Source organism: Ambystoma mexicanum, chromosome 6p (genome assembly GCF_040938575.1).
Source record: "Ambystoma mexicanum isolate Mex_15411 chromosome 6p, UKY_AmexF1_1, whole genome shotgun sequence".
Classification (NCBI taxonomy): Eukaryota; Metazoa; Chordata; class Amphibia; order Caudata; family Ambystomatidae; genus Ambystoma; species Ambystoma mexicanum.
This window is the reverse complement of record NC_090935.1, coordinates 614332349-614356541: the sequence shown is the minus strand read 5'-3', so window position 1 is coordinate 614356541 and position 24193 is coordinate 614332349. Positions and strand designations below refer to the sequence as shown.

General features: G+C 46.1%; 1 protein-coding gene across 6 annotated transcripts in view; it reads left to right on the top strand.

The window, feature by feature from the left end:
• Positions 1-24193, top strand: part of POLK (DNA polymerase kappa) — a 1714815-nt gene that overhangs the window by 141080 nt on the left and 1549542 nt on the right. For all 6 annotated transcript variants that reach the window (XR_011280653.1, XM_069627465.1, XM_069627464.1 and 3 more), the window contains one exon: positions 2515-2564. The gene's annotated coding sequence lies outside the window, so the exon portion shown is untranslated. The remainder of the gene's footprint in view (positions 1-2514; positions 2565-24193) is intronic.

Sequence of the window (24193 nt, the reverse complement as noted above, 5' to 3'; positions counted from 1 at the left end):
GTTAAGGTGTGCTCGCGGTTTAGGTTTTCTCAGTTTGGAAGGGGCGATGTAATCAAGGGCTTTTAGCATGGTCTGGTTAAAGGTGTCAGTTAGGACTGTGGGGTCATTGCAAGAATGAACCTGTTCATTGAGAATTGGTAGGATGAGAGGGAGGAGTTTTTCGCAGGTTATGTCGCGCTTATTTCTTGTGGGAATGGCCGGAGCGATGTCTGGAGTCGAGCTAGTAAGCTTGGCAGGGATATTAAAGGTGATAATATGGTGGTCTATCCACGTACAAGGTTGGTTAAAATCAACAATAATGTCACAGTTAAGGTCTGCTATCCAATCAAGGATTCTGCCCTTAGATTGTGTAGGTTTATTGATACCCTGGGTGAAGCCTAAATTTGTGAGCATATTGTCAATCACCAAGGCAGCGGTGTCGTTGGAATCAGAGAAGCCTAGATTGAAATCACATAGAGCAATGATTTGGGAGTTGGTTTTAGTATTACTAGTCAGAATGTTGGATAAGTCTTCTGAGAAGGTCGATAGGGGCCCCGGCGGTCTGTATACTAAGTGTAATGTAATGGTGTGGTTAGGGGTAGTAGTGAGTTTGACTGTCAGCACTTCTGCCGAGGGGATCTGCTGCACTGAGGAAAAACGGGCGTTTAGCGAGTTTTTGTGGATGATGGAGATGCCACCTCCTTTGGATTGATTTGAAATTAAGCAAAAAGATGGATCAGTTTGCATGTAAGATAAACATAATGCATCCTAGCCATTGCCCATTTCCAACTGACTAACCTGCCTCGCCCTCCAGATCTGGCACTTTTATATTCTTCGGGGTACATGACCCTCATACTCTAGAAACACTTACCAGGCCTGCTGCTATGCTTTTCTCGCCTCCTGCCTAAAACCATGCAAACCTTGTCCCAAAACCTAGTCCGTCAACCGTGTTCATGCAGAACACCACCACATGATGATCCTCTATCAGGTAAATATTGCCGCCCAGGTCTCTTCTCAGGTGAAGGGTGCAGGGCATCCACCCTTATGACGCGTTCAGGGGCCAATGAAGGGCTTGTGTAGCTGACTGAGTCGGTGGACATGGCACACATGCCCAGTCCCGCTCATAATGGACAAAGCCCACTAGGAGATTTAGGACAATTATAAACATTAGGTTTAGGGATGCAGGATGGTGTCATGGTGGGGGGTAAATTTTTCAACTAAATAGAGACCCTCCACTCCACCCTCCACTCCCGCCCCCGACCCCCACTGCTTGAATAGTGTTTAGTGCCCCTGGTCAATATTATATTTCTTTATTTTCTGACTCTGGTCTGTGTTCTTCCACACACTGCAGTGGTCTCAAAGCACCAAACCTTATGGAAAATGTGGAGTTTTTACACAAGGGAGGCAGTCCCTTACAGGCCTCCCCGAGATAGAACAAAAAAGTCGAACTGACACCTGAAAGAAGATTCCAAAACACTTGACATAAATTGGGTGCTTTTCGCAACACTTACTGCTGTCTTTCCTTTATTCAGGCCCTCACATGCCTTATATACCTGTTCCTCGAGCTGATTTTGATTCTTTCTAGCTTTTTCATAACAATTATCCAACATACTCGTTAAACGTGCAAAAAACCCCCTCCTTACTCTGCATAGCAGATACTCCTCACTAAAGCAAACTACGCCTCCATGCCATGCCGCAGAATAACCAAATATTCATGTCATTAAGTTGGAGAACTCTTTTTCCCAGCAAAATATGCAGCCATTCAAGATCTCTAAGTGTCTTTAGGGAACACCCTTGCCTTATTAATCTAGATCTATTCAAAGAGAAGGGGTTGAAATACGCTCAAAGTCTTGGGTGGTTTCCAATTGGGGGTCAGGAGCCTGATGTATCGGAGTTTTAAGAAAGCATAGATTTCCACTTGACTTATTCCCAGAAGACAGACGTACGTAAAAATGTCTAGTGAAAACCTCAACTAAATCTGTAATTCACGGTTGGTGGCAATTAATCACCAGTCTAAAGAATTCTGCACTGAATGGGTCAGGTGATAGTTTGTTTTTTGTAAGTATTTTTAATTATTTTTTTTAAAACCAGGATTGATTCGAAATGTTTCATTCAATTACATGCTAAATATCAAAATTACTAAAACTGGTATATGCGCCTGATCGCAAATTTGAGAATATTGTTTGATTTTATTATGTATATGATGTCTGCTCCACACACCTTCTTTGAAGTCAGTGGTAACATGTGGTACCATGCACCTTAGGCACTTGTAGAATGGTGGTTCTTTTATCAACTCTATGATGGTAGTGGTTTTGATTTGGTGGCCGATTGCAAAATGTACTGAGCAGCCACGGTTAGTGTCAACCTCCAGAGACATACACTGGCTTTTAGTCCATCTGGCACACCTGGATTAATGTCAGTTTCATCGCCGCCCCAGGGGCTGCAGGTGTGTCTCTCATGACTCTGTTTCCTAATGCTGTTTAGGGGAGCACTTTGGTCAGCTAATCAACTTCTCTTCTGTGTCCTCTGGTTTAGATGCGAAAGGAGTGGTGGTCATACAGAGATTTGGAGTCCAGAAGCTTACAGTAAGGATTATTTTCTGCTGTCTCACTGTACTGCGCAATATCAGTTTACTTTCATTGTACCTTTAAAACACTATCTTTGCATATTTTTTTTTCTTGCTTTTCATTTCATGACTCGTATATCTGCATTTAAAGGTAGAGCGCGCACATTGAATCTAATGAATTTGATGGTGTGCACTGTATAGTTTCTGAACCCCTCGCTCACTACGTCTGAAACTCCGACTTATTCATCAGAAGCTCTTCATTAATATTCATAAACAGTGAATGTCTGTTTATGATGATGATCTTGACATACCTTTCAACGAGGAAAAGCTCCATTTTCAACATGGATAAATGCTTATCAGCCCTTTTCTTTAATTGTACCAAACAATTATGGGCCTGACAGTTTGTGATAGTTATTGTTTTTCCTCTGTGCAGGACAGATAAACACTGTCTAAAGCTTTACATGCTTTTTTGCTTTAAAAATATGCTTTTAAAATGTTTTTTCTGTGCTGCTTTACTGAACTCTTTGAGTACGAATGCATTATTTGCCCCTTAAGCGGGGCAAGTACAGGGAAGGAATCAGACTTTAGATGTAAACTGGGAGGTGCTCAACAGTGCCACAGGACTCCTTCAACTTGATGTCCTGAACCACCAACAAAGGGAAGGGAAATATGGGCCCTCTACCGTGGAACCTTCTGTGGTGACACAACGCATTGACACTATAATAGTCTTCACTGTTGGTAGCATTCGGTTCCCACACAACATTGAGACATGATTTACCAGAGTGCTCAACACTCAGCCAGTCAATGTCAATAGCCTTGATGTCGAGGACCTCCACTTTCAACAAAAGCCAAGCAAAGTCAATAGACTCCTAGCTATGGGTCCCTCTCTGAGATCCCTTTGCTTCCGCCAGAACTTCCGATACCCTCTCAGATCATGGGTCGAGGAGAATAAGTAACTAGTGATGTAAGTGATAAATCTAAATACTGATGTTGTTTTCTGGAACTGTAGGCAATCTTATTTCTCTATTTTCAGTGGTGTTGAATTCGTTATAGTGCATGTGTTTTTAACACATTAGCAGTTTCTTTGTCAGATGAATGGGGAAATAGGAGCCACAATTGGAGCAAGGAGTTGAGGGAACCTGGAAGTCATCATTGGTGTGAGCTATGGTTGGCTATGATTGTGTGGGAAATACGGTGAGAAGAGGAAGCTTTGGCAGGATTGTGTTACTGGATGTGATGATCCTTCAGATACCGTCACTTTTCCCCAGGGGGAGTCCCTTTCCATGAGGCAAGGGAGGTGCGGCCGCTAACCAATAGTTCTGACAGGGGTGGTCATATGCAGGAGGACCTCCTGGGGACAAGGAGGCAAATCAGTGACACGGCCCCTTTAACTCCCAACCCCATAAATTGGTGACAGTGCCCAGACCTCTTTTCCCTGGATGTCTATCAAAAACGATGTGTTATTGTACTGGGTCAGACAATAACGTGATGAGTACTGGGACGAGGAAGAGCTTGAGAACCTTACGGTCAAGCAGGAAAAACGCTTGACCAGCTGTTGTCAATGGAACTGACATTATGCCAGGGCGGACCCTGCTATATCAATACACCAGAAACAAACAGGGAAAGAGAGATTGAGACAGAGGGAGACGGAGAGGAAGATAGAGTTGGAAAGCGAGATCGAGGTCATGGTGGAAATGAAAGCAGAAGTAAGATTTGAGCAGCTCGAGGGAGAGGCGTAGAGGGTGTGGTTTAACAGAATGCACGAGAAAGTCTTGCAGGGCGACTAGTTGTTGGCAGTAGTAGAAGCAGTAAGTGGAGAAGGCGTCTCACATGGAGGCAGAGTGCCTAACGTTATACAAATGAAACCTGGTGGCTGGTGGGAGAGAGTAAGACTCTGGCCTAACACCCTGGCGAGACTAACATATGTTATTTGTGAGATGCCTGGAAATCGTTGCACCGGCCCAATGGAAGGACAGAGATTGGGTTGTGGTGTCGTGAACTGTAGTGTGTGGACCGTGCTGTCCGACACTTGCGGCGAGACCGGTTACTTCGGCCTTTTGCAAAGCTGCAGAGGCAGGCTTGAGAAGCAATTAGAGTGGTGGTTGCTGAACGACCAGTACAGAAGGGGGCGTCGAGTCCATTAGCAACATCAGAACAACCAGCAGTACAGGGCCCAGGAAACTGTGCCCAACGAGAGAAACTATATATCATCACGAGATCTCAGGCAGAACCGGTGAAGCTTTCTGACTCCAAGAGCAGGTAACAGGAGTTGTTAAAAGTCTGGAAGGGTGCCGAGGGAAGGCTAAGAGAGCCTTGGAAAACATGCAACCAAACTAGTATGAAGAACCGTTAACTAAGCAAACCAGTGTAAAGAACGGTTAACTAATCGAGAGGTAACACTCACCTCAGCGATTGTGAATTGAGTCTGTCTTTAAAACTCCAACGCCAACTCGCCAAAACATTATTCGAGGGGTTATCTTCTCAAACTCTGGCGAAGCAACAGAAACCCTTCCAGGGGTCTTCTGGAGCATCATTGGCAAGAACAGAGATCTTGAGGGGTCTTTCGAGGACAATCATTGACGAAGACTAGGTGACGCTGGCCCTCATCTAAGGGCCACCTGTAAGGGCCTTTACTGACCCTGCCTGGGCCTCTTCCTTTACTAGCACTTGGGCTGTCATCATCTTATTCGAGCTCCCAGACCACATGGAGCTTCATTGAGAATCTGTATCGGCGTGGCCTCTCCATCGGAAATATCCGAAAATGTAGAATAAAAATATCGTACGGACAATTTTTTTAGAATTAAGCCCATAGGAAGTTGCTGTATTTCCGATTATCTCGAACGTTCAAATGCTTGTATTTTATTAATTGATTTCCATTCGATATCCCTCTGAAACAGTGTGTGTATGCTGTACTCAATAAGCGATAGTCGATGGGCTTGGGCAGGCGAAGCAAGAGGAAGTGTTTGATAGAGGTGGCCGCTTCCCTGTTTGAGCCCCGGTTTTCAGGAGGATGGTCTATGAAATGCCTCTGCGAGGCCTGGCTCGCGGTGAGTGTGTCAGTGCAGGGAGCTCGCCTTCAGGCCTTCAGTGAGACGGGGTACTGCAGCACTGTGGCAGGAGCTGCCAGCCTTCATTGGCTTTCAGTGCGGTGCCTGTGAGTCCCATTGCCTGCATGCCTTTAGTAGAGCCATGGACTCTTCCCAGACTCAGCATTTCCCGGCTTCGCTTGCATAACCACACTGTGCATTTTAGCAGCCCAGTGTGTGTGTCTGCGTGCTACATTTGATTTGAGAGCTGTGCTGTCATGTTCGGTTTTCCTAGTCGGGAGGCGAGGAAATGAAGCATGGTTGAATCATTTGACAGTTTGGCAGTAAATATGTTTGTTCCTGTATAGCAGCATAGGCTGTAATGTCTATAAATTCGGTGGGACATGTGCCAGTCTGTGCGCATTGCCATATCAATGCAAGCAATCCTATTAATACAACGTCTTCCGAGTTAAAAAACAAAAACGTGAGTCGTCATTTTTTGTCAATACGAACCTTTTAACTTCGTGCTATTCCGCTGCGTCCTTTTTTCGCCTCTATTATTTTTCACCCGGATCCTCTTAATCATGGCCGCCCTACTGGTGCTTCTACATCAAATGACTGCTTACCTATTTTAGAAAGCCATACCTGTGTGCATTTATAAATGCTGCAGTGCTTAAAAGCTAGGCCTTTGTTTACCTCTATTTTGAAAATAAAATCGATGTGTCGGAAACTATGGAATGTACCTTCATATCTGTTTTCTCTCTCTAAGAAAGTCATATCTGTGTATGTTTGCAACTGCAGGCTGCGCCTAGGTATTTATTTACCTCTGTCTTCTCATCTCGCTTCCTGCTGTTTGTCGTAACCTAAACCGTATCCCTCCTGGACACCTGACTTATTGTTCATTTGATTCCTCTGCGCCTGTCTTGCTTCTAGGCTGCCTGATGAGTTCCTTGTGCACTGTGCAGTCCCTCTTGTCTGTTTCTCTCCACCCTCCATCTCCCCTATCTACTCTAACTTCTACTCTATCACCTATCCCACCGCTCTCGATATCTCAAAGTCTGGGAGGAAAAAGTTTAAAAAGGCCCTCCTGGCCCATTGCCGACACCTACGTCGGTGCTACCTCCAGGCAAACTATCACTGACGTCCTCTTTTTTACCCCCTCTCCGGACCTATGGACTCCCCTTTCTCCTCTTCAGCCATTAATGGTGGAACCAGATGGGAAGTACTCTTGGCCCGCTTCCCATCCTCTAAGCGTATCATTAATATCTATCAGAATGGCACTGTCATGGCCCAGGGCTCTCAGCCCAACCTCCTCCTTTTTGATGGGCGTCTTCCGTCTCATCAGCTTCCTTCCTTCTCCTACCATTCCTCTTTCTGACACCCCTTACCCCCTTTGCCACCACCGATGGGTGTACCACATCCCTGTACCCCCCTTGGAAAACTTTCAAAGTTGGCAACCAGCTTCACTTAGCTACTTTCAATGCTTGCTCTGCAATCAAACTCTCCTCTGACATCCGTCTCCTTCTTGAAGACTCCGACCTAGAAGTTCCCACCCTCACTGAGACGTGGTGCAATGCCAGCTCTGTCACTGCTCTGGACACTCTTCTTCCTGAGGGCTACAAGATCCTCTACAAGCACTCAAACCTATTCTTCCTTCAAATGCCTCGTCTGTAGACTCAGTGTTTCTCCTACCCTCTCGCTTACTCTCACCTCCTGGCCAGGTCTCCCTCTTCCTTTCTGAATGGGCCGACCTGGACTCTTCCCTCCTGACTTCTACCTCCAAGCTTTTCCTCCTCAGAGACTACAACATCCATCTTGATTCTTCTGATGCAGCCACTGTTTTCGTCCGCGACCTCTGTGACTCTCTCCATCACCATTTTTCCCTTTGGTCCGACTCACTCAGTCGGACACACCCCGGATGCGCTCATCCCAGGAGGCATCCCTATCTCTAACCCTCTCACCACACCTCTCTCCTTGGATGACCATGCTTTCCTCTCCTCTCACCTGGAGCTCTAGGGCTCCCTGGCTAAGCCTCTGCCCGTACTGCCAGTCTCCTTCTCTCGCATTTGACCGATGAAGCGAGTGTCAGTCGCTGCTTTTTCTGCCACTTTCATCCCTCCCACCCCCACCATTTACTCCCCCACCGACACAGCTCTCACTAACTGTTAGGCAGAATCCTGTACAGTTCCCTTGGGGAACACTGCAAAAAGATTAAGACTACAGGAGTAAGCAGTAAACCCAATTGGTAGCAGTCTGCACCACCCAGATTTACCTGGTAGCTGTGGCTGAGCAGTCAGACGTCTCTCAAGAAGAGTAAGGCAGTATATAGAGCATACACAATAGGGCCAAAAACACAGTGGAACAAGCAAACACTGACGAGAGCTTTGTATCAAAAGTATATAATTATTTATTTAACACACACTTTAGAAAATACACTAGCACTATAAGTCAAAGCAAGCTCAAAACACAATCAGAAAGTATGTACACCTCCCCTAGCAATTACTAGACAAGTCTAGGTTAAAACACCACTTTTTTTCAAACCAGAGGTGAGCGTGTAACTTAGATGGCACTCCAATAATTAGGTTAAAGGGAGAGAAAAAGGCAGAGCATATAAATAAAACAATTCCCAACACTTTTGTAAGTCCAAAGCAAGTCAGTGAAGGCAGTATACACTGTAGAGCCAAAGTTCATAGGCCAGGCCCACTTTAAATGGAGCAAAGCGAAATGTGCCCAGGATCACACGATTTACAATGCACTAAAAAGTCTTGGCAGAGTGTTCAAAGAGGATGGGGGGATTGGAGAAGTAAAGTTAGAAGGTCTGGAGCCAACCCAGTTGGAAAGCCAAGGATTTAAGGGTCACCTTTAGCAATCCGAAGAAAGGGAGGCCAGGTGAAACACATTACCTTAAAGAGAGAGGAAGCTCCAGCAGCTGCAGTTGTTCCTGGCATTGGATGCAAGTCGTGGTTCCGATCAGGGGAAGAGAAGATTTTGTCGAGGAGGAAACTTGTAGACGTTGCACTGCCCAGGGAAGAGACCAGCCGCAGAGTTCGTCGGTAAAAGGTGCTTTCCTTTTATTCGCGGTCAAAGTGGGGAAGCTTGGCTACCCGGTCGCCGGGGTGCTTGGCCCGGGCGATTCGACCAAGAGACGTCTTTGGAAGGCGAAAGGGGCGAACTGGTTGATCCCACCAGCTCAGAGGGAGAAGACTCTTCCAGCAGAAGATCTCCTCTTGTCGTCGGGAAAGTGGTGAGGTCGTTCCAGCAGGGCTCCACCGGTGGTGTCGTCGTTGCAGATGGCTCAGCTTCTTCCCTCTTCGGATTCTTAGGTCCTGTGGCGACTTCTGAAGTTCCAGTCCCCAAGGCCCTGCTTTTATGCAGAAAACCCCCCATTCAACAGCCTAGCTGTCACTCACACATGCTAAGTGGTGAGCCGGGCGGCTCACCACTGGGCCAATCAGAATAGAGTGTGACTTGAGTTGCTAAGGCAACGCAGTCCAGGGTGCCAATTCCCCTCCCCACACAGCCTGTGGAACCCAGACAGAGTGGCACCATTTGGAGGGCTTCTGTGGAGAAGCCTGCCAAAAAGTGGAACAAAGGGCTCGACCTTGGTCAGAGTTACAGCGATGGACACGAACGCCATTTTAGAAAAGAGTTCTGGCAAAAAGACCCAACCGTTGATTTTAATATTAAATAAATAAACCGGCGGTATCTTTAACATTGCACCAAAAAGCGGTGCGTTTAAAATCAATGGGAAAATCCCATAGGAAATATTCTGGTGGAATATTTTGCGTGGTAACCACTGCCACCAGCCAGAAACTCGACAAGGGGGGACTGGACAGTGCCCCCCTTGAAAACAGACCCAGGGGCAATATAATTAACCCCTTCCAGTACTTCCACAATATGATGGTTTGTACTGGTTCTGTTCACAATTTAGGACTAGTGAAGTCAATGGTGACTTTACATGCCCTGGGAGACAGTAGTCAGTACCAGGGTATGGAGTCTATGTTTGGGGGTCACTATGACACCCCTGTGTTACTGCACTGAGGGTTCTGTGTTAACACATACACAAAAAATAGATGATACCCTATGGAGTAAAAGACTACATAGCCCATAAGCACACCAAGTCCAAGACATACCTCAAATCATGCCTAAGAGTGGGAGGAAAAGAGTCTCACTCTTAGCAGGAGAAAAAAACAAACCCCAAAAATCCAGCAAAGCTGCTGGGGGACTCACTAGGTTTGGGAAAATAGCCGTATAAGAGAATTCTCCCTAACACTAACCTTCACCTCTCCATCTCCAACACCCTTGACACCCTTGCCCCTGTGATGAGGATCTGTATGAAGCCTGCCTCCAAGCGCAACAGCTGGTATGATTCCGACCTAGCCTCTCTGAAACGCAAGTGTAGCGTTGCTGAACGGAAGTGACAGGCATCAAACATATCCACTGACAAACTGGCCTGTCGCCTGCTCCAAAGGCAATACAATCTCTCCTTCCGCTCCAAGAAGAGGGCCCATATCCAAGCTTGCATCTCTGGGTCTCCCAACAATACAGCCAAACTGTTCAAAATCTGTAAGGAACTTGCCAATCCTACTGCAGTTTTCACTTCTCTTCTTCGATCCCAGGCCCTCTGCACTGCACTGGCTTCCCTTTTCACAACCTAAAAACCAGGACATCCTGCCCTCACTCTCCTCTACCCCCATCCCCTATTCCGCCACATACTCCCGGACTTCCCTTGGCCGCCCTCTCCCTCCTTTATACTCTCCTTCTTCTCACCCATAGCACCAGATGAGGGGTGAAAGTCTATGAAAGTCTCCTCCAAACAGGTGCTCCCTTGCTCCTCCAGAACTATCAAGGACAACATTGGCCGATTTCTGTAACCATTCCTTTGCCACTGGCTCCTTCGCACTAACCGTCAAGCACTCCCTTGTGCACCCTCTCCTTAAAAAGCTATCTGCCAACCACTCCTGCCCAGCTAACTACCGTCACCACCCGTTTCCTGGGCAAGAGAAGTTGGTAATCTCCCAACTGACCCACCACGCTGAAACTTTTGACTGTCTCCATGAGCACCAGTCTGGCTTCAGAGCATCCGGATTCACGGAAACTGCTCTCCTGAACACCCACGAAGACTTGCTCTCAAACCTTGACTCCAACTCTCCCTCTGTTCTCATCCTCCTTGATTTGTCTTCTGTCTTTGACAAAGTCATTCATTCCATCCTCATAAAGCGGCTCCATGATACCCTTGGTATCACGGACCTGGAACTGGATTAGTTGACCTCCTTCCTATCTAATCGACCTTCACAGGTGCAACTTGGCCCTTTCCTCCATCTCGCTCTCTACAGGCCATGGTTCTTCAACATTTACCTTGCTCCTCTGGCCCACTTGATTTCCTCCTTCTCTCCTCATTTCTAGTCTTAGGCTGATGACACACAGCACTACTTTAAGCTTCCCTCCACTACCCCCCCTTCTTCTCTTATTCCTGACTGTCTGACTGCTATACAGGCATGGTGCACCACTAATGATCTCTGCCTTAATGCCAGTAAGACCGAGATCCTTCTCATTGTAACCCCTGCTCCCTGCTTCCCTCCCACTCTCTGGCCGCCCTCCTTGGGGACCCTCCCTTCACCATCCATCTCAGGAGGCTAAAAACCTTGGTGTCATCTTTGGCATCTCTCTCCATCTCCCCTCACATCACGGACCTCGCCAAAAAGGCCCACTTTCAGCTTCGCCTCCTCAAAGGCATTTTCACCTTCCCCCAAACTCAATGTCTCCAAAGTTCTGGTCATCTCCAGGCTTGACTACTGCAACAGCCTCTTCCTCAATTTACTTCTTTCCTCTCTTCGCCCCCTGCAACTAATCCAGAATATGACTGTAAGAAGTATCCTTGGCCTCAAGCCCAGGGACTGCATCTCTCCAGCCCTTAAATCTTTCAATTGGCCCCCGGTGGCTGCAAGGATCAAATTCAAGACCCTCTGCATCATCCACAATGCCTTCTGGGACCCCCCTACATCGAACTCTCTCTCCCTAAATACCTCCCTGCTAGAGCCCTTCAGTCCTCTAGCTCCAACTTTCTACAGCTCAGACGTTTTTCCAAGCAAAGAGTCGTGAGTAGTTCTCTCTCTTCGGCAGGGGCCTCCCTCTGAAATAGCCTCCCTGTCCCTGAGCCGAACCTCCTTAAATTCCGGAATCTTCTCAAGCCCCTGCTCTTCTCTTCCTCCTTCCCTCTTCCCCCTCCCTTGCTAATCCCCCCCTGCCTCTGCGACTGACGGCCTGGTCACCTATGAGTTTTACAGAGCACCAGGCCCTCCCTTACCAGTCGATACCCGCACCCCCCACCCCCAAACCAGCACTGCCCTTTGGGCCCCTTCTCTGACTAGCCTGATGGGTTGGGCACCCCTCCAAGGTCTGGTCCACCCCCCATCCTTGCACGTAGATGGTGGTCCGCTCCGGCATCCCCGGGCACTTGCCCCCCCGGGCTCTCCCCAACACTTGGCTAATCCCCTGCCCATCTTCCCCCCTGCATATTATGCCCACTCCCTTGACTGCCACATATCCCCCCTTTACCGCCACCTATCCCCCCCTGCAATCCCCTCTCCACTTCCTCCCCTCCTCCCCCCTACTGCACTTGTACGATCCGAATGTCATGTGGCCTAGTAGGACCGTTATTGTTGTTTATCATCCCTGTCGCCCCACCCCATTTTTTTTGTTGCCTTGTGGCTCCCAGAATCACTTTTTACTTTATAGAACACCTTATAAATATTCAATAAATAAATAAATCCTAAAACACTTGGGAAATGGAAGTCCTCCTGCGCAAACCCCAGAATCATCTAGGGCTGGTCTTCAGAGCAAAAAATAATCACCCTCTATCAAAAGGCTATTCCAAACTTATTATTGGTTGACACAAGATCCTGTCAAGAGTACAGCCCTTTCAATAAACAGGGTCAACACTCCCTTTTGAAAGAAGAAGAAAACCATTGTCTTTATGTATATTGTTGTCTTCTCTTTTGAAAAGCGGAGAATCAGGCCCTTCCTTTTAGAACGTAACCTGCTAACATCCGGGGAATCGAATACTTGAGACTGTAAATGTGAAGAAACCAAGAAAGTAGTAAATCATTTTGAACCACATGCCCTGGCCAGCTCCTCCAAAGCGCGGTGGCGGGGCTCAGGGAGCATCTTCGTTGTCTAGGTGGGGGCAGGATAAAGTGTATAAAGAACATTTAATGTGTGGAAACCTCCTTAACGGAATTGCAAGTTTTGATGAAAACTATAAGGAACATTGGGGAACTTGCTAGGAGGGAGTCATTCTCCTAGCCCCACAAGGATACTGTAGAACTGGTTTCTTTTGTTTGTGGGTCACGAAAAGTCCAGAACATTCATGGAACTTTTACTTTGAGAAAGGTTGGCGTCTTTGGTACACGTTACATCCAGGAGAAGGGAGTCATTCTCTTGGGTTACGATCAATACCCAAACTTTGTTGATTGTAGTGACAGAGATAGCGTAAGAGCTTTTTGACTGGGGCGGTGCCTTTTGATTTGGACTTTAACAACTTCCTGAAGAGCACCAGAGTTTCTTTACTTTTGGTAGGGAAACCCCATTAGAGTTCTGGATAGATATGTTTATTTTTCTTTTGAATTAAAGTTTATAGCAGTTATCACAACACTACTTGGTCTGTCTCGTCATTCCTTGTCACCACATGGAGGAGTTTGTCAGCGTGGAGGGGAGCTTGTATTGAACGATGGTGGTTGTTTGGGTTTGAGGCTCTAGGAAGGGTGATGGAGCATTTTAACAAAAAGGAAAAGTGTTGAACCGACCAAGGGGGAAAACATCATCCAGTGCAGAGTAAATCTCAGTGATTTTTCACATGGAATCACATGGGCTGAGGGATAGCTGAGGGGCAAGGCACTTGTTTTAGAAACAGGCAATGCAGAGCAGCACTGGTTTAATATCCCGTCATGCTCTTGAAGGCTGCACTCTGGCATGAATCAAGATATAAAAAAGCAATTTAATTTGTTTTTTCAATCTGAGAAAAGCATAGATATACAATTGGATGGGCAATGGAGGCCATGTCAGGAAAAACAGGTTAATACAAGATATTATAGTTGAGGTGAATACTATGATCTGTGTGGATGAGGTGCGCATTCTGCCAGCGTATCTGTACCAAAAAACTCAGCAGTGGTGTCCTTGGGAGGGATGAAAGTCACAATGTGTATAAGGATTCAAGAGGAATGAGAGGAAAAGGTGGTGCTGAAAAGAGGAGTGACTTGAGGGAAGATGTTGGGCTGAGATTTCTTCTCTGTGAAGAAGGTTGTTGTGCCTGAGTTGGCCATTAAGCAGCTTGATGGTGTGGTGTCGTACATATTCGTAATAAAGAATGTGATAAACATTTGGTGGGGATATTTAACTTTCTCCCCACTCACCCTCCATCTTTTTCCCTCATCTCAGTCCATCCCCAATCTCCATTTGGGATTTAGTTACTTATAGTGATTTCCTGAAGAAGGGCGCAGATATAGATACTTGCTTTTTTTAAATGTCTTTTTATGAGGCATTTAATATAATCCATATCTTATACAAATGTTCACTATAAACCTCGGAATGAGTGTATCTAAACCCATTCATGATGCAAGGGTAGGTGTTACACGATAGGTTGTCTATAACAATAGATTGTAGGGGTGGAAATTGTTCAGATTAACCATCCAAAGAACTTCAATATCAACCGTAGATTCCTGGGCCGGTTATATGTCAGGCAGATTTGCTTATGTATTGCAGTAAGGGTTTCTATATCAATTGTTTCCAAAAGCATTTTCATCCAAAGGCCGATTGGCGGACCCTCCGATTTACCCCACATTGAAACAAAGGCCATTTTTGCTGCCAGTATGGGGTTGATTTAGAAGAGCTTTGTTTTGGGTGGAGGCGACGCTGCTGCATGAATGAGCAGCTGAACAAACGGGCTTCTGTTCTACGACAGATGTTACGGTGGCTGCATGCTCTACGACAGATGTTACGGTCTCCATCGGTCTCCATCGGGGGATTGTGCAACGAAAGCTCAGACGCTTCATTGATTCAAGCCGACATCATGTTCTACTTGGTGGGAGCCGGAACCACGCTGAAGTGGGCTGCTGGCCACTGACAGAGCTCTGGGCATGTGATCTGCCATAGAGGGAGCAGTGGCCTTAAACGAGTGCAACCTTGGAGGGCGCGGAAGGCCGGAAGCCCTGGCCACTGAATAACAAGTGGATGCGCTGCAGCAGACATCCTCTCATCGTGAGACCTGAAGGTTTCCCTGATCCATGCTGGACCCGGCCTGGGCCAAAAACACAGCGGCTAAATGCAGATGGAAGGTCTGAGCTACACAGAGAAACCTGGACTGTCCTTGCCGCATGAGGGGAACCAAGACGAACCTGGCTGCAGAGAGGCTGTGACACCAATACACATCGGAACTGTGCTACAGCCATCGCTGGAGACGAATTGGGAAAAGGCGGTCCACTCAGGGGTGATGGAGAACACCCTCACCGCGTTCGATATTGCTTGGAGATATTTAACTCCTGGTTATAGCCTCAGGTTGGCTTACCACCAACAGCTACCAGGAGCTACATTTGGCTCCCCTGGCTAGCTGGCGCCGTACAAACCTACCTAAACATTCCAGGCCATTTACCCAGACTATACGCTCCAGGTACAGAAACAGAGCTGAACATTTGAGGCCATTACGGGTAAACCAAGACAGTTGTAGTTGAAATTCATGTTGATGTTCCCTGCCACAATAAAAATTATACACAATGGTGCGTCCCCCTTTTTTGACAACCCACAATGCTTCCTGAACTTACTTGAAAATGTGATGCATGACCCGTCACCTGAACAAGAGGAAGTGAAATTGGACCATACTCCCACTAATCATGTAATGGAGCCAGGAAAGACTGTGTGGTGAGGCCTTAGGAATCTCAGAATGAACACTTGAAAAAGACCCCTCTTGCACCAGAGGAAGTTTACATTGCGGATAGGCATGCTGGTTTGTTGGGCGAATGAAGGAGGCAAAGATGTGACTCTCTGGGGTACATCATTGAGAGTTGGAAGCTATACCGCTTATGGTTGCAGTGCTGTCACGAGAAAAGAAGTCCAGAGTCCTGATATGGGTTCCAGTTCTCACATGTAGAATTCATTATCTGAGGATAACTGGTAAAACTGACACCGCAAGCCCCTCTTACCATAGCTATAGCTACAGTTACTATTATACTCAATTTTGGCATGCCAGTTCGACACAGCACACTGCACTTGGGCCATAACCCACGAACAGATGAGTCCAGTCCACTTGCAGTGTATAGGCAAGCTTCTCTTATGGCTCCTGCCATTAAGCGTTTGTTGTGTACAAAGTTTTATTATGGTTGTTCTATACGTTTTTGTCATCATGTGTTCATTAATCGGACGGGTACGATGAATGAGGGGGCTGGGCGGGAGACATTGAATCAAACTCTTAACGGAAGCACTATGGAGAGGGGGGGTCCCACAGAGTGGGTTGGCGCCTCAGGACACATTGTTCCCACGATCCAATGATGCCTGCTAAACTAGCAACCTGCAATGTCTGGGGCCTAAACAACTTTGTGAACAGTTATCACGTGAAACAGTATATTTCCAGGAACAACCCTCTATAGTAATGCTCCATTAAACAGTCTCCACTAGGCAAATGAAAATGCTTCTGAGATGATGAGGACATGGGTTTGGATCAACATACAGAGGAGTGCTCCTTTAGATTTTGAAAAGGGGTCTCCTTTACTGCAGAATCGATACAGAAAGCAAGAGGAGGGAGGGTGGTGATAGTGATGGGACGGCTGGAAACTAGACAGTTATGTGTAGTCCACGTTTACACCCCTAACCTCACCACTGCATCCTTCACACATGTTATCCAAATATGAGTTGGATAGAGAGATGGTTGTGGGGAGGGGATTTCAGTTGTGTAGTGGACCCCCAACTTGACATTTCCACTTTGGTGAAACGCAATCTGTTGCCTGCATTGGCGATGCTGCAACTAGTCTCAACTAACCTTGCACCATTCGATATATGGCGGAGAGCCCACCCCCAAACATATTCCTCTCATCGACATGGTATTAATTCCTGCCTTCATGACGATTTATAGGCCGATATTTGACGAGGCTACATATCTGGGCAGAACACTATCAGACAATCACCACTGGTGATGACTGAGACTGACGCACCCTACACCCTCTATCTCCTCATGGACTCAATCCCATGGAACTGACTGATGCAGCATATAGTTCCATATTCTTTAAAGGATAGTTCTGGGACTTTTTTTTTATTGTCCCTACGGTTCGGCCATGTGTTTTTAAGCATAAATCGGTAGATCGTAGAAAACTTTCCTATGGACCTTACCCGACTGTTCGTCCATTAACGCACTCGAAAACATCCGCCATTTTATGATAATCCTATCATTTCCCCCCATCGCCCTGGCTCACCTGCTTTTGCGGCACTAAATCAAATCCCCCGCCCCTGAAACAGACTTGATCAAAACATTCATATTCCCCGCCTCTATCCGTGACGTGACTGAGCTGCGTAGGCAAACGCGCCCAGGCGTCTTCTGCGCGACTCCACACAGAACCAGGAAATCAACACAGATGAGCTCACACAACACAGCGCGCCACAATTGGGAATATGAAACTGTACTTTTAAATTAAACCGCAAGATTGTAAATTTGGTAAAGTACATTTATTTGACATCAAATGTTTTGAGAATATTCAGCGATTTGCATTTTTATTTGCTCACGTTCCGAAAAGTTCGTTTCGAGGCACACGATGTTCCTCGAAACAGGGTCTTAGATCAATGAATTTTTATTTGCTCTCGATCCAAAATATTTCGTCTTGAGGCAAGCGATGTTCGTGTGCAGTAGACATGGTGTTGGTTTACGATAAAATAAGCTCTTCTGTCGCACTGATAATCGCATGGCTCTTCCAACAACGAGGCACTAGGCCACCACAACGGTCTGTATGTTGCATCTAGCCGTTAGTACCGCGTAAGGGCATACTTGTACTTGGCGATCGTCCCACAAAATGGTCAGGGTGCTAACGTTGTTCACGCGGAGAAGCAACTGGCGGTTAAAAAACCCATCCGCCGGTGTCTGGTACTCGTGACACAGACAATAATGGACGATGTATCTATTTGAAAAACATAAAAAAAGGAAATTAGTCTCCCCATCAGATCTTTATTAAAATTATTCATTTTATATATTAGGTCTGGAAATTATTTCATAGCTAGGACAGTGCAACTGGGTTTTATACGTCAAGGGGGGGCTGTAGGATACTGAGACAGTCCCCCAGTGCAGGGGTTGACAGGGAGTGCAGGTGGAGAGTGGAAGGGCCCAGGACCGAGGTCGCAGACAGTGGACCAGTTGTAGCAGGGGAGAGGGAGAGAGAAAGCAGAAGCAAAGAGGAAGGTTTTGAGGTGCTTCCGTAAAAGGAGACGGTTCTCCCCAAGATAGTGCGCGGTACAAAACAATATGCCACATAGAATGAACAAGTACAACTTAACCCGTCTTTAAAGCTACTGTATAGTAATTAAATTGCGGTATAAACTCATCTAAAGAGTTACTTACATTATATTTGCATTTTCCATTGTGTCTGTGCGTAGGGCAGCCCCGAAATACCACTCCTTCTATGCCGACGTTTTATTTCTTCTAATGAACGAACATGAAATGGCTTTCGTTTCTGAAATTATATTCATTATCGTTTCTTACGTGGTCCCGGCCTGTCAAGGTCAAATAACAATAGAACCTTATACTGAGTCGTGGGCCATTCTGGCACCCGAGAAAAAATCAAAGCAGCTGACCTTCACTTTGAACGAAAACACATTCCTAGTTAGCTACATTCAGTGTAAGGCCGTCTTACAGGACTTGAAATTTACACTCCATCTTTGCATTTTGTCTGCGTGCTTTGCAGCCCCACAGAACCATAAATACGGAGACATTCTATATTTTTTGAAAAATCATTTATATTACTGTTTGGTTTAATTTAATGCGCAAATGAACAAGGTTGGATAGATAAACATATTCAATGGGCCTGCGACATGAGGAGACTCGAGAGAACAGACAATCAATTTACAATCATTTAAACCGTGATGTGTATTTCTCAATGAGCTCTTCTTTAGGTGGACATGGAACAGAGGCAATGTTGGGTGGCAATGCAGTTGTCACCTGCACAGGTTCGTTCACAACTCCATTTATGTGCCTATCTAGGACGTCAACAATAAGTCTCTCAATAAACTCAAATTGCATATCCTCAAACACTGGTTTGATCACCCATTGTTTACTTCTTTTAGTGAAGGCCTTATTGTAGCGAAGCGTCCCTAAAGTTCCGGTCGTCCTACTTTGTTGAAGGGCCAACATTATGGTTATGTGCCAAGACCGCTAAAAGAGTCCGATTTATCATGCCCTCCATGCCAAAATGCAATCGTTTTGGCCTGCACTTTAGGCACATATTGTGGAACACCTCCAAATCTCCTGTGTGGCAGAATTCCGTGAGTCCCCTCAAAGCTTTTGTTATAGTTTTATCAAATACAATCTTTTCAATGGCTTTGTGAGTGGGTGATGAAGGAATCAACCACCACTTCTTCTTCCGTGCCTCCTCTGTGGACAAATGGCCATGTTCACAATTGTGGAAATGTTGGTTCGTGTTCCAGCGGTGCACGTTTGTACAGTGTAGCATTACTGACCGCCATTTTTCCAGTAGAATTTCCAACGACCCTCCACATGTTTTTGAGCTCCACCAAAGATGGTTGCTGATTGACTTGGACCACTGTGAAATACCTTGCATATCTTTTTTTTTATCTGCAGCCGACAATTTTTTATTGATTGTTTTTGCAAGATGCCAAACGTCAAATTGGTGATTTATATTTTTGTACTCTTCTCTCATTGTCTTGGCAATTGAAACGTGTCTGTCCGTGGCTATCAGGTCGATCACCATTCCCCGCGATTGTAGTTCTTGCAATGATGCTACAAAGCCAACTTTCTCCATGGCCACTGAGGATGTACTTTGTGACACCTGCACGACCACCGAACTCACAATTTTCTTACTTTCCATGTCCTGAAAGTGGTAGGTGCAGTACTTGGCTGAAAATCCTGGGCTGTCGCACTGTCCATCACCGGCTAGCCTGAACCGTTTGCCCGCGAATGTACTATCAATAGACATTTTTTCCATTCTCCAAGCTTCGCTAATGGCTGGAAATAGATAATCGGTTTGGTATTTGTAGAACTGAGTTTTCGCAATGAAATGGATTCCCACAAACTGAAAGAAAGACTCTAATTTTTTAAAACTTGAACCACTAAAAAGTGCAGCCGCTGCACAAAGTAGATTGCCTGCTGGCAGTTGTCCCAGCATGGGTTGTGCAGACCATGAGAAAGGATGATATTTTGTACAGGTGGCATGTATTTTAAGGTTAGTGCCTCGAATTGCACGAGTCACATTAATCAATGGCTCCCCACATACTTCCCCACCTACCGAATGCCCACATTTCAACCGAATAATAATATCAATCAAACAACTATCGAATACAATGAATTTGGCCTCTTTCCTTATACTGTCACTCTGCATCCCAGCTGGTTCGGCCTGTAACGTTGAGGACATGTCACTCGCATGAAAGGTAGAATCTCTGATATCGTCTTCCGCTATGTTCAGTGATATTGAAGGTGTTTCATTGTAGTCCACTTCATTCTCTTCCATTGCAACATCTGTTCCTTCTCCGGCAATGGGTGAATAGGACAATTTCTTCAACTTTCTCGCGGTCATAGTTTTTGCGGGTGTGGATTCTGTGAATTTATCTCCGACTGCATCCGAACTACCAGGAGGACATTCACTATCAATGGCTGCATGTGGTATAGCTCCGTTGTCAATCACTTCATATTCTTCCCATTGGCACGATGCATCTCCAGTCTCAAGTCCCTGCCAAAAGGTTTGACAAGCAACATCTCTCGTTCGCTTCACTGTCTGTGTAGATCTAGTTCGTACACCCACTCGCAACTAGAGGACAGATTGGAAAAGGGATGTTCAGTTTAAACACAACTTACAGTATTGAACTATTAACAGTGAAAAACAACATAATATAGTGACCAGGACACTAACCTTCTTTTGCTTTCTTTTCTTTGAAACTTTCTTGCCTCGAACTTCAACATCAGGACGCTGTTGCTCCGACTCGTGTGTGCATGTCTCCACTTCCTCTTGCGCTGCAACGACTATATTTTCATGATAAGCACATCCATAACGCACTGATGCTCCATCGACTCCCTGAAACATAGAACTTTCATTAGTATGTATAATAATATCGAAAACACAAAATGTACTTGGGGACCAATACCCACGTACATCTCAATAGCAAAACACGAATGAACGCTTTGTGTAGAACATACAAACGACAATTATTCACGCATTGTTGATCTAGTTAGATGGAACTGTCAAGATCCATACCTCGGGCTCCTCATAGACTTCCATTGATGATATTATTGAAGATGATGCTTCAGTGACTCCCTGAAACACAGTAATTGCATTAGTATGGTTTTCTATTTTGATAAAAAGAACAGAAACTTTGTGCAGGCGTGAACGGCTCATCTAAATAGACCTGCACAAATGATCAGTTGTCTAAAATAAATAATGGATATGTAAATATGATTCGATTTGCTTGATCGTTGGAAGTGTCACCACCCAGAGATCTGCATCAACTACTAGGGGTGATGTTCTTGTAGAAGAAGCTCCGTCATCTCCCTGAAACATAGTACTTGCGTTAATAAAGAAGGAAGTATAGCGGATGTAATCACGTCATATGATTTAGCTTGATCGAACTGTCAGTATCCATACCTCGAAATGCATAAGAACATCAAGGGACAATGTAACTGCAGTGCACACTTCTGCAAGCTGTTGCGCCGACCCGTAACTGCATGCTCCCCCTTCTTCTTGGACTAATGCTCCATCGACTCCCTGAAACATAGGACTTTCATTAGTAATGAACACAAAATTGAAAAAAGAAGACACATAGGAGGGCGATGGAACTGTCCTGAAACGTACCTCGAGCATCTGAGTGACATCAACGGTAGTCGTCAATACGTTGGACTCCTCAGCATCTCCCTGAAAGACAGTACTTGCATTATTTTGGATAACAATAATTATAACTGAAAACAAAGACTAGAGGACGAGTACAAGGGTGTACCATTAGGTAACATAATTACACGATAAATTAAAACTATTGATTTACATGCCTAAAACAAGTCAGTGGCAGAATAGCCAAGTAAGATTACCCGATAGGCGCTTGAAGTGGCTGATGACTGCAATAACGACACGGATGGAGAATCTTCCGCCTTCATATTGAGTGGATACATAAATGGGGAAATTATTGTTAGCTAATGCTACACACTACCGCAAGGCCGAGAGATAAATACGTAAACTTGACTCACCAGTGGAGGGATGTGGACGAATAGAGTGGGAATAGCGGTTGAGAGCAATTTTCGCCTCGCTCGCGGTGTGTTCTTCTTTATTAGCAATGATGTGGAGTACATGTCAGAGGTAAAGTGCCTGCTGCAGATGCGGTATCGATCACCCCTCTTGTCCGCAAAGACCTCTAGGACTCTACTTTCAAGCTCAGACGGTGGATATCCGCAATATCGGACCCATTCTCTTATCTGATCTATTGTCTTAGGGAAAACATGCATTATAGTACCTTCAGATTTATTATGGGTCTTCGAAGGGCAACCGCCAATGGAACAGGCAGGCATTGTGGAAAGTTCTGAAAAGTAAAGATCAACAATTCTCTATGAATACCAATGTAAACTCAGAACATGTGACTAGGTCCTTGCATGTACTGTCTTGAACGAAAAGAAATTGGACGCAAAATGATTATGGTACATGGCCTTACCTTGACAAACAAACAGTTAGATGCAGGGATCAGAGTTGTTTCTTGTCGTAGAACAGGGAGCAGTTCACAGGTTGCAAACTGACGAGTTTCCTCGAAGTGGTCACGGAAGTTCACAGAGACGAAGAGCAGATAACCAGCACCTTCACGGGTTGACTAGCAAAGCGCAAAGAAGTGCTCATTAGAAATATGAAGTGGGTTATAAAGAATTCGAAACAGGGGTGTGTTTGTGAATGAATGACGTGTATATGTCGTGGCATTATGTGGATTGCAGGGGGCCGTCCAGCATGAGGGGGGATGCTTGGCAGGAGACACGGGGTCTGGAGGTAGACATGGGAACAACCACCCATGCTCTATAGACCACTTTGAAGTGTACATGGTCTTTGGCACCTCTTGGCCTTTATCGCTCCCTGACTGCTCCAGTTGCCAGCACAAGTACCCCGGTGCGAACTGCCTTTGATAGGGCGGGGGGTGGATTGGGGCGGTGGTCGTGCAGACAAGACACAGGAAGACCCGTGAATGGAGACACACTTATGTGGATTGCATGGGGCCGTCCAGCGTGAGGGGGGATGCTTGGCAGGAGACACGGGGTCTGGAGGTAGACATGGGAACAACCACCCATGCTCTATAGACCACTTTGAAGTGTACATGGTCTTTGGCACCTCTTGGCCTTTATCGCTCCCTGACTGCTCCAGTTGCCAGCACAAGTACCCCGGTGCGAACTGCCTTTGATAGGGCGGGGGGTGGATTGGGGCGGTGGTCGTGCAGACAAGACACAGGAAGACTCGTGAATGGAGACACACTTATGTGGATTGCAGGGGGCCATCCAGCGTGAGGGGGATGCTTGGCAGGAGACACGGGGTCTGGAGGTAGACATGGGAACAACAACCCATGCTCTATAGACCACTTTGAAGTGTACATGGTCTTTGGCACCTCTTGGCCTTTATCGCTCCCTGACTGCTCCAGTTGCCAGCACAAGTACCCCGGTGCGAACTGCCTTTGATAGGGCGGGGGGTGGATTAGGGTGGTGGTCGTGCAGACAAGACTTGTTTGCCGCAGGGCCTCGCCAAGGAGAGGCCATCTAACTGCATGTAAGAGGCTGGCTGCAGGATCTAGTACATGGAAAGCAGGGGGGTGAGTTTATAAATACCTCACCCTCCCAGGAGAATATATGGGTGCAGTTCACCCTGGAGACCCTGGATGCCTAGGCAGTTAGTCAGCAGCAGGCTGGCCTGTGGTGGCAATGCGGCACGGGCCAGAGGGGGTCATCTCTGTACCCGGTGCCCAAAAGGATGATTTATTATGATCAACCATATTGATTATTTACCTATAACCATGTTTTGTGTCAATAAAATCCAACGGCCTTCCTTTTATTGCCAACGCTTGAACAAAGTGGTGTGGTAAGTATTTTTGGGGGAGGAGGCAAGGCCGGGAGGCTTGATGCCAACCCGCAAAATAACATATGTATGTCTGCTGCATATGGGTTCAACGGTTATGTGGATTGAAGGTGGGCGGCCTGCGTGAGGGAGGATGCTGGCCGGAGACATGTGGTGTGACAAGACAAGGCACAGGAAGACTATTCAATGGAGACACACTAGATTAATTTAAAAAATCAAAACAACCATTGTTAAAATATATGTTGGGTTTTATTTTAGATCTTAATTTCAATTGAACATAAATAATAAACATTACACATTGTAAAGTTCCGGTTGCAGCACATCCAGGGAAAATCTGC